Source organism: Chiloscyllium punctatum, chromosome 7 (genome assembly GCF_047496795.1).
Source record: "Chiloscyllium punctatum isolate Juve2018m chromosome 7, sChiPun1.3, whole genome shotgun sequence".
In the NCBI taxonomy this organism is placed as follows: Eukaryota; Metazoa; Chordata; class Chondrichthyes; order Orectolobiformes; family Hemiscylliidae; genus Chiloscyllium; species Chiloscyllium punctatum.
In genome coordinates, this window is record NC_092745.1 from 26,366,917 (window position 1) to 26,382,017 (window position 15,101).

The 15,101-nt window shown below is 45.9% G+C and overlaps 1 long non-coding RNA gene across 1 annotated transcript; it reads left to right on the top strand.

The window, feature by feature from the left end:
• Positions 1-1,082: 1,082 nt before the first annotated feature.
• On the top strand, positions 1,083-13,632 carry LOC140479426 (uncharacterized). Its single transcript, XR_011961032.1, has 2 exons — positions 1,083-1,481; positions 12,791-13,632. It is a non-coding gene; the product is annotated as an uncharacterized lncRNA (long non-coding RNA).
• Positions 13,633-15,101: the final 1,469 nt, after the last annotated feature.

A 15,101-nucleotide genomic window follows, 5' to 3' on the forward strand; every position in this document is an offset into this window, starting at 1 on the left:
TAGAGAGAGAGAGAGAGAGAGAGAGACCGCAAGTGTACATTGTGAGATTGAGTGAGAGAGGGCGAGGCATTTAATTGCTGGAATAAGGGAAAGATATAAATGGTTATATAATTGGGAGAGGACAGAGTCGGAGACGGAAATAGAAAAGAGCGGAAAGTCAACGAATAACAGGAATATATACAAGAGAAAGAGAAAAAAGGGAAAAGGGAGAAAGGAAGTATGAAAAGGAAGAACGAGACAGAGAGAGAGAGAGAGAGAGAGAGAAGAGGAAGTGTGAGGGGCTGATGTGGCTCTCTCTGCCTGATGCCATTTACATACTGAGGAACACCCAGTCAGACTCTCACAGACTGCAGCTTTATAAAGCAGAGCCCAGTGACGGGAGAGTTTATCAGGAACCAGGCACAGGGACAGGAGCACACACCATGATCTCACACATCCAGCTGATCTGGCCCCTGGCATTCTGTGTCGCAGGTACAAATCTCTCTCCTTCCACTTTGAATCTTTAGCTGCTCTCCATTTCACTCCAATTCCACTGACTTGTGATTGAAGGGAAAATGTTGAAACCAGAGGAATTTTCAGGGTCTCTGACAATCTCTCATTTGACAGGCTCTTTCTGTGACAGTTCTGACTTCACTGTGTTTCTCTCTGACCCCTTAGGTATCAGTGGGGACATCACCATGACCCAGTCTCCCCCGGTGCTGTCAGTGGGACTGGGCCAGACTGCAACCATCACCTGTACGGCCAGTCAAGACATTAGCAGCTACCTTGCTTGGTACCAGCAGCGAGAAGGTCAGAAACCCTCTCTCCTGATCTATGATGCAACATCTCGATATACAGGAGTCTCTGACCGATTCACCGGCAGTGGATCAGGGACCAGTTACACCCTGACAATCAAGAATGTTCAGAATGAAGATGTCGCTGACTATTATTGTCAGAACAGCTACTATAGCTACTACACAGTGATACAAAGCCATACAAAAACCTCAAGACACACAGCACCACCTCGTGCCCTGACACATGAATCAGTTATATAAAATGTATAATAATGGACACACAGTCTGAACTGACACGTCCACAATTAGATACAAATGAAACTGAACAAATTACCCCATGCTGAGATTGTCACTGTCCACTACACACTCCAGTCCCTGTGCTGTCCTCCACTCACTTGAAGGCCTTAAGTTTCCCTCTTACACTCCATGGCCACGCGTGAAGATCAGCTGCAAGATTTAATATCGAAAAATAAATTTCATAAAGCTCTCAAGCCCAGCTGGACACAGAGAGAGACAGAGACAGAAAGACACATGAATGAGGAAGAGACAGAGAGGGGCAGAAAGAAGTTGAGAGTGAACGAGAGACTGGGAGACAGGGAAAGGTTGATAGTGACGGGGGGAAGCAGAGAGTAGATGTTTTTGTACAGCCTATGCACTGGGAGCTCTCACTGTGGTACACGTTCGGTCCAGGAACCAAGCTCAGACTGAGTAAGTAAACTTCAATCCTCCGTTATTAACTCTGTCAATAACTCTGTCAATACTGAAATACACTTTCTAAAATAAAATTGCTGAATTGTTGAAGGTGTTAGTGGGGAGCTGCAGTGAATGAAATGGTTGATTGAGGAGCACTGTGTCTAACAGGGTGTCCAGCTATATTTCTTTAGTTCCATTACCCCCTTTAAACAGCAAGATATAAGTCAGTCAGTTTTACGCACCGTGTGGAGGAGCTCTGTCCATTTGCAGCCTGTGGTCCCATTCCTGCAGCATGGAGTGAAATCAGTAAGTAGCCTCCTGTCAGTCTCAGTGTGACGGACACGGGCAGAGTTTGATGTGAGCTCTGGCTCCCTGTCCCAGTCTCTGATCTCACTGACCTCAGCAGCAGCAGCAGCAGCAGCAGCAGCAGCAGCAGCAGCAGCACAGTGAGACACCGAGCTCGCACCTCCCCCAGCTTTAACTCTGCTCAATCACACAATGACAGAATTGTTAGAGTGCACAAGGAGGCCATTCCACCCATCCTGTCTGTACTGATTCTCTGAATGAGCAATTTACAGAGTGTCATTCTCCTGCCTTCTCCCTGTCACCCTGCACATTGTTCCTTTTCAAATAACAGTCTCATTCCCTTCGGAATGTATCAATTGAAGCTGCCTCCACCCCACTCTCAGGCAGTGCATTCCACACCTTAACCAACTCACTGGTTGAACATGTTGTTCCCCATCTCACTTTTGTTACTTTCACTAATTACTTTCAATCTGTGGTCTCTCAGTCTCAATCCTTTCTCAATTGGGAACATTTTCTCCCTATTTACTCTGTCCAAGCCCCTCCTGGTTTTAATTCCTCAAACAAATCCCCTCTCAGCCTTCTCCTAAGAAGACAGTCCCAAATTCTCCAATCAATCTGTATAACTGATGTTCCTCATCACTGGAATGATCTTCAGGAATATTTTTTGCAATTTCTACAAAACTTCACCTCCTTCCTGAATTATTCACATTTTCAATGGCCCTCATGATTTTATAAACATCTATAAGTTCACTTCTCAGACTCTTATGCGTCAGAATAAAAAGTCTCAGCTTTTCCAGCCTCTCATAGTCATGGAGTCATACAGCGTGGAAACAGACCTTTCAGTTCAACTTGTCCATGATAACCAGATATCCTAAACTGACCTCATCTTATTAACCAGCATTTGGCTTCCATCCCTCAAAACCCTTCCTATTCATGTACCCATCCCAATGCGTTTTAAATGCTGTAATAGTATCTGCCTCCAATACTTTCTCGAGCAGCTCGATCCAGACACACAGCACCCTCTATGTGACAAGTTACCCTCAGGTCCCTTTTGAATATTTTGCCTCTCACCTTAAACCGATGCCATCTTGTTTTGGACTCCCTTTCCCAAGGAAAAGGCCTTGGATATACACCCGGTCCATGCCCCTTATGATTGTATAAACATCTATAAGGTCACCCCGAAGCCTTAGATGCTGCAGGAAAAATAGGCCCAGTTTCTTCGGCTTTTCCCTATAGCTCAAACCCTCCAGTTCCTGGCCATGTTCTTGTAAGTATTTTCTGCAGCTTTTTAAGGTTAACAGCATCCTTACTATTGCGAGGTGATCAGGATTGTTCACATTATTCCCAAAGTGGCCTCACTAACCTCCTGTACAGCTGCAACATGATGTCCTAACTCCTCTACTCAAAGCAATCACCAATAAAGGCAAGTGTACCCAACAACTCCTTCATCACCCTGTCTACCTGTGACCTCACTTTCAAGTAATAATGCACTTGCATCTTCACTCCGAGGTCTCTTTGTTCAGCAACACCCCACATGGCCCGACCACTGTATAAGTTCTGCCCTGGGTTGCCTTTCCAAAATGCAACATCCCACAGTTATCTAAACTGAACTCCATTTGGCACACCTCTGCCCATTGCCCCATTGATGAAGGTCCCGCTGTACCCTGAGATGAATTTCTTTCCTATCGACTATCTCACCAATTTTGATATCATCTACAAACTTACTGTAACTCCTATATTCACATCCAAATCATTTCTTTAAATGATAGAAGTAATGAACCCAGCACCAATGTTAGTGGCACACAACTATTCGCAGATCTCCAGTCTGAAAAGCAACCTTTTACCACCACTCTCTGTCTCCTCTCTTCAATCTAATTTTTTTAATCCCAATGGCTCACTCCCCCTGGATCCCATGTGGTCTAACCTTACTAACCTGTCAATCATGTGGAACCTTGTCAAAAACTTTACTGAAGTCCATATAGACTATGTCTACTGTTCTGTCTTCATCAATCTTCTTTGTCACCTCCTCAATCAAATTCAGGAGACATGATTTCCTATGCATAAAACCACATCGATTATCCAAAGAATGTAAATCCTATCCCACATAATCCACTCCAACATCTTACCCAGCACTGACATCAGGCTCACTGGTCTATAGTTCCCCTGGCTTTTCCTTACAGTCTTTCTTAAATAATGGCATAACATTAGCCAACGTCTCTGGTTCTCCAGCACCTTCCCCATGGTTGTCAGTGATTCACATTTCTCAGCAAGGGGCCCAGCAATCTCTTCCCTAGTTACCCACAATATTCTGGGGTACACATGATCAGGTCCTAGGGTTTATATACTACCTTTATGTGTTTTCATATCTTGAGCGTCTCCTCATTTGTGTGTGGTCTCTTGTCAAGACATCACTTTTTTTCCAAATTCCCTCGCTTTCTCCACAATAAATACAGACCTGAAATATTTGTTTGGGATCACATCCATCTCTTGTGTCTTACCAAAATACAGCACTCACATTGATCTGTATTAAACTCCATCTGCCATTCCTCAGCCCACTGGTCCAGTTGCTCAAGATTCCATTGTATTCTTAGACAGCCTTCTTCGGTGCCAATAATTAGATTAGAGTCTCGACAGTGTAGAAACAGGCTCTTCGGCCCAACAAGTCCACACCGATGCTCCGAAGAGTAACCCACCCAGACCCAATTCCCTTTTAGTAAAGCATCTAACACTATGGGCAATTTAGCATGGCTAATTCACCTGACCTGCACATCTTTGGACCATGGGAGGAAACCAGAACACCCAAAGGAAACCCATGCAGACACAGGGAGAATGTGCAAACTCCACACAGACAGTCATCCAAGGCTGGAATCGAACCTGTGACCCTAGCACGGTGAGGCTGCAGTACTAACCACTGAGCCACCGTGCTGCCCCACCTGAGCCACCACTGCGCCACCGATGCCACCTGAAAATTCACCTGAACACACTTTCACAACTCTGGGCTCTCCCTGCCCATTACACTGCTACTATCCCAGTCTATATTCAGAAACTAAAGACCCCCCGCCCATTTATAACAACTCTATCATATTTGCAGGTCTCTGTAAATTCATGCATTTGTATTCCTCCACATCCTTCCCACTGGGAGGTGACTTGTTGTCTGCATTGAGGATTCTGTGTTCCTTTGTGTTCCTCTCTGACATTCTCTCCTGGCTCCCACAGCTCTGCCAAGTTAATTTAAACCCTCTCTAACAGCACTAGTAAACCACCTCACAAGAATCTGATGCTCTCCCTCAGGAATCCTCTTTCCAGCCCCGAAGTCACCTGTGTTCACCTCCTGATTCTATTCTCACCTGCGTGTGAGTACCACTGTGAGTAATCCGGAGATTCCTACTTTTGAGTTCCTGCTGCTTATTCCCTCCAGAGCTCCCGAACTTCTGACTGCAGGACCATGTTCCTTTTTCTCCATCCATCACTGGGAGCAATGTGGTCTACGACTGCTGCCTGTTCCCCCTCTCCCGTCAGGGTGCTCTGCAGCCGCTCAGTGACATCCTTGACCCTGGCACCAGGGAGACAACACACCATCCTGGATTCCCATCTGCAGCTGCAGAAACACCTATCGATTGTCCTCACTCTCGAATATCCTCTCAGTATCGCTCTTCCAGTCTTCTTTGTGTCCTACTGTACAGCTGAGCTCCCCACCGTGGTGCCAGGGGCTTGGCTCTGGCTGCACTCCCGAGATGAACCATCATTCTCATCAGGATTCTGAACTGAACCCTGGTTGGAGAGTGGGAGGCACTCTGGGGATTCCTGTACTAGTGGCCTAGTCCTTTTGGACTGTCTGCTGCTCCCCCATTCCCTCTGTCCCTGCATACTCTGAAGCTGCAGAGTGACCACATCTAGAAACGTGCTCTCCACGGAGCTCTCTGCCTCACGGACTCTCCGCACTGACACCAGCTGCTCCTCAAGCTCCAGAACCCGGAGGTCCAACTGCTGTCACTGACCACACTTCCTGCTCTCATGGTATTCCAGGAGCTGGGAAGCATTCTGAAGTTCCCACACTCTCTTCACCCTTTGGTCATCTCTTGGCAATGTTCTGATGATAAACAGCTACAGCAGGGCTCACAGTCCAGTAGGTTCAATGTTCCAGGGTTTTGGGGAAACTCTCCAGAAGACTTTAAGAAATAGGAGCAGAAATCAGCCATTCAGCCCATTGAATCTGCTCTGCCATTTGATCTTAGCAGATATGCTTCTCACCCCCATTCTCCTGCCTGCTCCACAGGAACTTTCCATCCCCTTAACAATCACGAACCTATCTATCTCTGTCTTTAATACACTCAGTGACTTGGCCTCCACTGCCCTCTGTAGCAATGAGTTCCACAGATCCACCACCCTCTGGATGAAGAAATTCCTCCTCATCTCAGCTCGAAAGAGTCGGCCCTTCATTCTGAGGCTGTACCTTGGTTACCGAGTCTCTCCTGTATTTGGAAACATCTTCTCTGCATCCACTCTATCCAGGCCTATCAGTAACCTGTAAATTTCAATAAAATCCCTCCTCATCCTTGTAAGCTCCATCGAGTACAGACCCAGAGTCCTCAACCACGCCTCATATGACAAGCTCTTCATCCCCAGGATCATTCTTGTAAACCCCTCCAATGCCAGCACATTGTTTCTTAGAACATGGGTCCGAAAATGCACACAATATTCCAAATGCAGTCTGACCAGAACCTTACACAGCCTCAGCAGTACATCTCTGTTCTTGTATTCTGGCCCTATTGAAATGAATGCTAGCATTTCATTTGCCTTCCCAAGCACAAACTGGACATGCCAGTTAACCTGAAGGGAAACCTAAATGAGGTTTCTGCTTTAGATTTCCAAAGGTTTTCCACATTTAGCAAACAGTCTTAGCATTCCTTCTTGTATTCTATCTGTCACTTCATTGCCCACTCTCCGAGCCTCTCCAGGACCTTTTTCAGCCTTCCCACTTCCTCAACACGACCTGTCCCTCCATCTATCTCATGTCACCTGCAAACTTAGCAACAATGTCTTCACTTCCTTCATCCAGATTGTTAATGTATAACGTGAATAGTTATGGACCCAACATTGACACCTGCAGAACTCTACTCGTCACCAACTGCCATCTTTCCTCACTCTCTGCTTTATAGCAACCTGCCAGTCCCAGTCCTCAGTCCATGCCAGTACATTGCCCCTAAAACTATGGGTGCTTATCATACGTCAAATACCTTCTGGAATTCCAAACACATTACTTCCTCGGACTCTCCTTTATCTGACTGGCTCATTGCCTCCTCAAAGAGTTCGAACAGATATGCCAGGCATGACCTCCCCTTGATGAAACCGTGTTGTCTCAAGCTTATTTTACCATTGCACTTCCAAGTCCTCTGCAATTTCACCCCTAAATTGAATTCTAAAATCTTACCGAAAGCTGAGTCCAGGCTAACTGGCCTATAATGTCCCATCTTCTACCTCCCTCCCTTCTTAAACAGGGTTGGTATGTGAGCCATTTTTTTATCCCTTACCCCCACCAAATCTCCACCTCCACACCCTGACTCCATTGATTCCTTAAAGATCATCACCAATGCCTCCACACTCTCCTCAGTGATCTCCTTCAGAACACACGGGTGTCGTTCATCCAGTCTGGGTGAGTTATCATATTCAGACCTTTCAGCTTCCCCAGTACCTCCTCCTTAGTAATGGACACTACACTCCCCTCTGCCCCCTGACAGTCTTGAAGTACTGGAATGCTGCTGGTGTTTTTCATGGTGCAGACTGATGCAAAGTACCGATTCAATTCCTCGGCGATTCCATCATTTCCTCCTATTCTTTCTCCAACCTCACTTTCCAATGATCCAATGTCTATTTTTGCCTCCCTCTTCCTTTTTATATATCTGCTAAAACTCTTCCAATCTTCTTTTGTATTACTGGCGAGCATACCCCCACATTTCACCTTCTCCACCCTTAATGCTTTTTTCGTTATCCTCTGTAGGTTTTTAAAGACTTCCTAATTCTCTGACTTCCCACTATTCTCCACCACATTGGATGCCTTTTCTTTTGTTTTTATGCTGTCCTAGACCTCCCTCATCAGCCGTGATTGCCTTGTCCTCCCCTGAGTATGTTTGTTTTTCTTTTTTGGGATGAATTCCTACTCTCCTTCCCGAATGACTCCCAGAAACTCTGCTGTTTGCTGCCCCACCATCTTACCTGCTCGGCTCCCCTTCCAATCAACTCTGGCCAGCACCTTCCTCATGTCTTTGTAGTTCTGTTTACTCAACTGAAATACAGTTCCATCAGATTGTAGCTTCTCCCTCTCAAGCTACAGGGGGAATTCCATCATATTATGGTCCCTTATCCACAGGGATACTTTCACCTTAAACTCACTAATCAGGTTTGCCTCATTAGACATCACTAAATCCAAACCTGCCTGTTCCATAGTGGCTCAACCACAAGCTGCTCCAAAAACCATCTCGTGGATATTCCTTGAAATCCTTTTCTTTAGACGCACTACCCAGTCCATCTATCCATTGAGGTCTACCCTGACATTTAGTTTCTGTCTTTTCTGTATCCTGATTGATTTTATTCCCCACACCCTGATTACTGCTTGGAGAACTGAACATAACCTGCATCAGATTCTTTATTGCGGTTCCTCAACTCTACCCACACAGATTCTACACCTTCTGACTCTCTATCACTTCTTGCTGTTGATTGAATTTTATTTCACACTAACAAGGCAACTCTTCCCCCTCTGGCCATCTGCCTGAGCTTTTGATAGGACATGTATCCTTGGATATTTAGTTCCCAGCCGGGATCCCCTTACAGCTATGTCTCTGTTATACCCACAACATTGTACCTGCCAGATTCAATCTGCACTACCAGCTCATTGTGTATACTGTGTGCTTTTAAGTACAACACCCTCAGTCCTGCATTGACTGCCCTCCTTCTCATTATTGTCCTCTTATCTGCTGGGCTTGATGTTCGACTCTTGTTCCTTTCTGTACTCTCTGTCCTCGTACGTCTTCTAGAATCTTGAATAACCTCTCCTGAGCCCTTCTCCACTTTAATTAGTTTAAATTCCTTGGACACTCAATTTACCTGGATTTTTTGGCATCACTTTGTCTACCTTACTCTGAATGCTTCGTGCAGTTAGATACAAACCCTTTAAGTTTGTTCTGTTATTGATTTTCCCTGCACTTCTTTAGTTCCTTTGATATTGAGAATATCCATCCCTATCTTTTATTTTCTGGTAACAATCAATCCCATCGCTAATCAGCAATCGTACCTTCTCCTTCACCTTCTGTTTTCTCATTTTCCATCCAAGTGAACCAAATTACTTTATCGTTGTGTTGACTTCAGGCATGGTGGCTCAGAGATGGTACTGCGACCTCACAGCACCAAGGACCGGGTTTAATTCCCGTCCTTGGGAAACTGTCTGTGTGGTGTTTGCACATTCTCCCTGTGGCTGTGTGGGTTTCCCCCAGGTGCTCTGGTTTACTCCCACTGTCCAAAGATGTGCAGGTCAGGTGAATTGGCCGTTCGAAATTCCCTACAGTGTTCGGTGAAATAGTCAGGAGTAAATGTACGGAAAGTTTCTCATTGGGCTGCTGTTCGGAGGGTTGATGTGGACTTGTCAGGCTGAACGACTATTTCCACATTGTAGGGAATCTAATCAGGCCAATATTTATCATAATCCAACATCATTAATGCTCTTTGATCTCATTGCTTCTAGTTGGATCTTGCTGTGTAGAAACTGGCTGCCACGTTCCTGACATTGCAACAGTGACTGCTTGTCAAACAAAACTGTCTGGAAATGTGTTTGGAAGAGCCTGAACTGTTAAGGGCTGGATTGATGCCCATATCCCCCTAAACTCTTCCTATTTACATATGCATGCCTTTTAAATGTTGTCCTTGTACCAGCCTTCACCACTTCTTCTGGAAGCTCATTCCATACATTTAACACCCTCTGAATGAAAACGTTGCCCCTTAGGTCCCTTTTAAATCTTTCCCCGTCACCTTCAACCTCTGCCCTCCAGTTCTGGACTCCCCCACTCTGGAGAAAAGATCTTCTCTATTCACCCTATCGATGCCCCTCATGATTTTATAAACCTCTATACGGTCACCCATCAACCTGCAATGATCCAGAGAAAACAGCCTCAGCATTTAAGCCTCTCCCGATAGCTCAAACCCTCCAACCTTGGCAGCATCCTTGTAAATCTTTTCTGAATCATTTTAAGATTCACAACATTTTCCCTACAGCAGGGAGACCAGAATTGCACACAGTATTCCAAAAGTGCCCAAACCAACGTCCTGTCCAGCCGCAACAGCTCCCAACTCCAATACTCAATGCACTGACCAATAAAGGAAAGCAAACCAAATGATTTTGTCACAACCCCCCCCACCTCCCCCTCCACACCCGCCCCCCCCCCCCCCCCCCGCCCACCGACGTGCAACTTCACTTTCAGTGATCTATTCTTCCTTTTTTTGGATGAACTGGGAGTCTTTCAGTTGTGAAAGATGCCATTCCATGGCACTGTTTGATGAAGAGCAGGCAGAACCCCCAGTGTCCCTGATCAATATTTATCCCCCCATAGAAATCACAAAAAATCTATTTCTCTGCTATTTATCATACTGTGTTTGCGATCTCGCTCTGCACAGTCTGCTGGAAAGATCCATTGGGACATCTTGAGTTGGGGACAGGCGCTACACAAATGCAAGTCTTTCTTTAAGATTGAAGTCTCCTGATCCGGACATTCACCCATTGTCTGTGTACTCTCAACTTCCGGGGGCATGGGGTCATTAGGAGCAGTGACCCAAAGGACACTGAGACTCTTTGCAGTCTCACCCTTGACCTCAGCCCAGCAGTGTGCAGTACGGTTTGAAATGTAATCTAGAACCTTCTACACAGACACCCCAATGTAACTCTTTCCCAAAGTGTTTGGGTCCGATTCTGCTCCAATGTTCTCGGATACATTTCCCCTGATCTCTGGGTGATCGGAGGTTTGTTAAAGAGGTATCGAGCTCCATCCCACTTTCCAGCTCTTGCTGCATAACTCTGGAGGTTTCACTGTTTGAAGTGAATATCCAAGCTTTTTCTCAATGTGATGAGTGTTTCTGCCTCTCCCACCCTTTCAGACAGTGAGTCCCACATCCCACCAGCCTCTGGGTGAAAACAAATACCCTCAACTCCCCTCTAACCCTGCCCCCAACTGATTTCACTCTCTCCCCATGGTTATTGCCCTCTGTGCTGGTGGAAATCAGTCCTTCCTCCCCTCTCTGTCCAGGCCCCTCATCATTTTACACACCACAATCAAATCTCCCCTCAGCCGCCTCTGTTCCAAAGAAAACACTTCCAGCAAAACCAATCATTCCTCAAAGCTCAAAGTCCCCATTCCAGACAAACTCCTCGTCTGTCCACATCTCTAATGGAATCCCATCCTTCCTGTAATGTGGTCACCAGAACCATACACTGTTCTCTCCCTGTGCTCTAACTGGGGTTTTATCCAGTTGCTGAATAAACAAACTTCTTGCTTTCGCTGTCAACCAATACTGAGATAAAGGAGGTGATGGACTAATGGTGTTATTGCTGAACTGTTAATCCAGAGATCCAGATAATGTTCTGGGGACCAAGGTTAGAATCCAGCAGATGGTGGCATTCAAATTCAATCAAAGAAAATCTGGAATTAAGAGTCTAATGAGGACCATGAAACCATCGTTGATTGTCAGGAAAAAGCCATCTGATTCCCTAATGTCCTTCAGGGAAGGAAACTGCCATCCTTACCATGTGACCTCAGACCCACAGCAATGTGGTTGACACTAAACTGCCCTCTGGGTGAATAGCGATGGGCAATAAATGCTGCCAATCCAGCAATGCCCTCATTCCATCAAGGGAAAATGAAGAACAGTTTATCCCATGTGTCTTCTTACCACCTTACTGACCTGCATTAATCACCATGGCCACGTCTTCCACCTCCACAAACATTTGACTTGCAGCTTCAAATTGACAAGAGACATTCTTTCATTATCTGAGAAAGAGATAGAAACATCCAAACTAGGAGCAGCAGTAGGCCGTTCGGCCCCCAAACATGCTCCACCATTCAATATGATCATGGCTGATCATCCAACACTGTCCCCTGTTCCTGCTTTCTCCCCAAATCCTTTGATCCCTTTAATCCGAAGAACTATATCTAATTCTTTATTGAACACATACTGCATCTCATTCCCTGATGCTCGGAAAATGGATGAGAATTATTGGGTTGTTGTTTTATGACCAGTCTGGACACAATGGGCTGATGGGCCTTTTGGGTCTCTCTGATTCGATGATTCTATTATTATAATTTATGAATAACTGAGTACCAAAGACTGACCCCTGTGGCACCCTAAGTTGTAATTACCTGTCATTCAGAAAAAGACTCGTTCTTCCTGTCCTGTCTGCCAACCAGTTCCCAATCCATGTCAGTACATGACCCCTAATCCTCTTGTTCATTTGGTCTAGATCTGGAAGTCACACCCTTACTCTTTGTGGGAACAGATTCTGAACAATCTCTGTCTCGTCCTTCGAGGGCTCCCATTGTCTTGACACTGATTTCCCACAATGCCGCTTGTTCCGATCCACTTTTACCAAAACACCACACAGTTGAGTAAAATGAAAACTTTTACACTTGCTCCATGGTTCTCCATTTGCATTCCTACTCTGAATCTGAGCACTGTCACGAAAATGCTCCCCCATTGACAGCCCTTCCAGCTGCCCACATTCATTTTCTAAACAATGGTCCAAAACTGTCCCTTCTCTCTCTGCTGCTTCACCATCACTTTCTCTGGAGCAGTTAGGGATGGGTAATAAATACTGGCCCTGCCAGTGACACTCACATCCCAAGAAGCAATTTGAACAATGCCTGGTCATTTGTTGGGTTTATTCTGTATTGACTACAAATTTTCAAAAAGATTGTATGGACAGTGAAGGGTTGAATTCCCTTCCAGTGGTAGGAATTAAGATTGTTTCTCTTGTCTTTCAGGCCGTGACAACTCTCAGCCCAAGCTGACCCTGCTGCCTCCCTCCCCGGAGCAGGTCAATGCCAAGGGCACTGCCACCCTGGTGTGCCTTGCCAATCACTTCTATCCCGATCAGCTGGAGGTGCAGTGGAAGAAGGACGGTGCAGTGATTTCGGACGGTGTTCAGACCAGCAACTATCTGCGAGCTTCGGACAGCACCTACAGTGTCAGCAGCCTGCTGACACTCTCTGGGTCTGACTGGGAGTCCAACGCTAGCTTCTCCTGTGCCCTCACCCACGTGACTCTCCCCTCTCCCCTCAGCAAGAGTATCAGGAGATCAGAATGTGTGTAGAGTGTTTGAGACAGTCCACAGAGGAGACACAACTTTAAATAGAACAGGACTGAGCTGGCAGGACAAAGGTCATTGTCAGAACTGAATTTCAACTCACTTCCTTCTCAGGATTGCTCAGAGATACTTCTGAGGTTTGGATATTAAAGCAGGTCATTGGGGGAGCGGCAAGAGAGCTTTACACTGTGTCAAACCTCATACTGTCCTTGTCCTGGGAGTGTTTGATGGGGACAGGATTGCCTTGTGATGACAGCTGTACAAACCAATGTGAACCTCAGAAGTCTCTGCTTCAGTAAACCAGATCTCCTTCCTGCTCAGCCTCCAGTTTCAATTTAAGGTTTTATCACTGTTTAAAGGGACAGGATTCTCATGTTATTGAGAAAATCTCTCCAAGTGTTTTCCTCAAGCTGCATTGTGGCTGTGAATTTGAGCAGCTTCCTCTGTCTGGGCTATTAATTCCAGTTTCTTTTTTCTGTCAATGTGAATGTGGAAAAGGGAATAAAGGTGAAGATTCAGTCTCTGTCTCTGTTTGCTTTGGAAATAGCTGACTTCCACCCCAGTTGATTGGCTGAATTTCAGCAGGTCATGGTCACAATTGGTTACTTGGCCTGTCAATCAGTTACAATCATCAATCATTTTCATATGATCCCTTTGGTCAGGAATTTATGTAGATTCCAAAAAAAGAGAAAATTGTTAGGACTCAATAAGTACAATCTGATGTATTCCCTCTTCACTTTGTTGGTCCATGCCCAGCTGATGGGATCGCACTGTGCATTCTCTGCTGCATGTCAGATCGCCCCTGAAATAATCTTCGGCCAATCACAGACTTTGTTGGCTGTGTGCTCTCTCTGAGTGTGAGTGTTTAACCGAATTCTGCCTCTACATGTCTCTCTGAGTGTGAGTGTGTTACTCAGAGACACACCACAGACAGCGCACAGTAACACACCCACATTCAGTGAGACACCTGTCCGCAGCATGGAGTGTGAGTGTGTTCCTCAGTGCTGCCTGTCTCACAGAGTGTGTGTATTACTGAGTGCAGCCTGTAGGTGTCTCTCTGAGGTATATGTCTCCGAGCTATGGATTGAGAATGGGCTTTGTGCTGGGGATTGAAGGTGAGGTTTTAATCTTCTCAAATCATGAATGAAAAACAGTTCAGCTGATTCAGTCTGAGATGGCAGCTCCTTCAGATGGCCAAAGTTAAAAAGCACACAACACCAGATGATAGTAAAATAGGTTTATTTGGAAGTAGAAGCTTTCGGAGTGCTGCTCCTTCATTGGGTAGCTGGAGGGGCAGGATCATTGGACACAGAATTTAGAGTAAATTGAGATGACAGCTGAGAAAGGTGAATACTGAGAGTGTAGTCTCGGTAAGTGAGGGATTTCAGAGGCAGTGGGCACTGTGATCCCGAATGTGATGATCAATTCCAAGGTCATTTTTTGAATCCAGGGCCAGAGGAGTCGTGGTTGCCTGCCCAGCCAATGCTGGTTTCCCATAGTCACATTTCAGTGGTAAATTAACACAAAAATAGGTGCAGCAATATTACCCTACAGGGATGGGAGCTGTCTGAGTGAGGGAAGTGAAATTCTTGCAGCCCCAAGAGAGGTTGCGGTGGATTAATGACAGGTGTGACCACCATGAATGTGCCACATTCTCTCCCCCTGCCTCAGCTGCGATGACCCTCAGGATAAAAGTGCGAATGCTCTGGAATGATGACCACATTCCTGGGTGATGGAGGGAAGGCCAACCTCTCCCAAAGGCAGCACAAGCTGGATCGAAGGGGAAACAAGAGGAAGCATGGGGAGATTGAGGGTGACAGAAGAAGGTGGGGTTGGTTGGAAGGTTGTTATTCAGAGTCAGGTACCTGACTCATCAGTCCTTCTGACACTCCTCTTTTTTTTCTCTTACTTACATGTGGAGAGTCCATGACACTGATCCAGCTCCCTCAGAGCCAGCTCTCAGAATGATCAGAACCCCTGACGCGCCT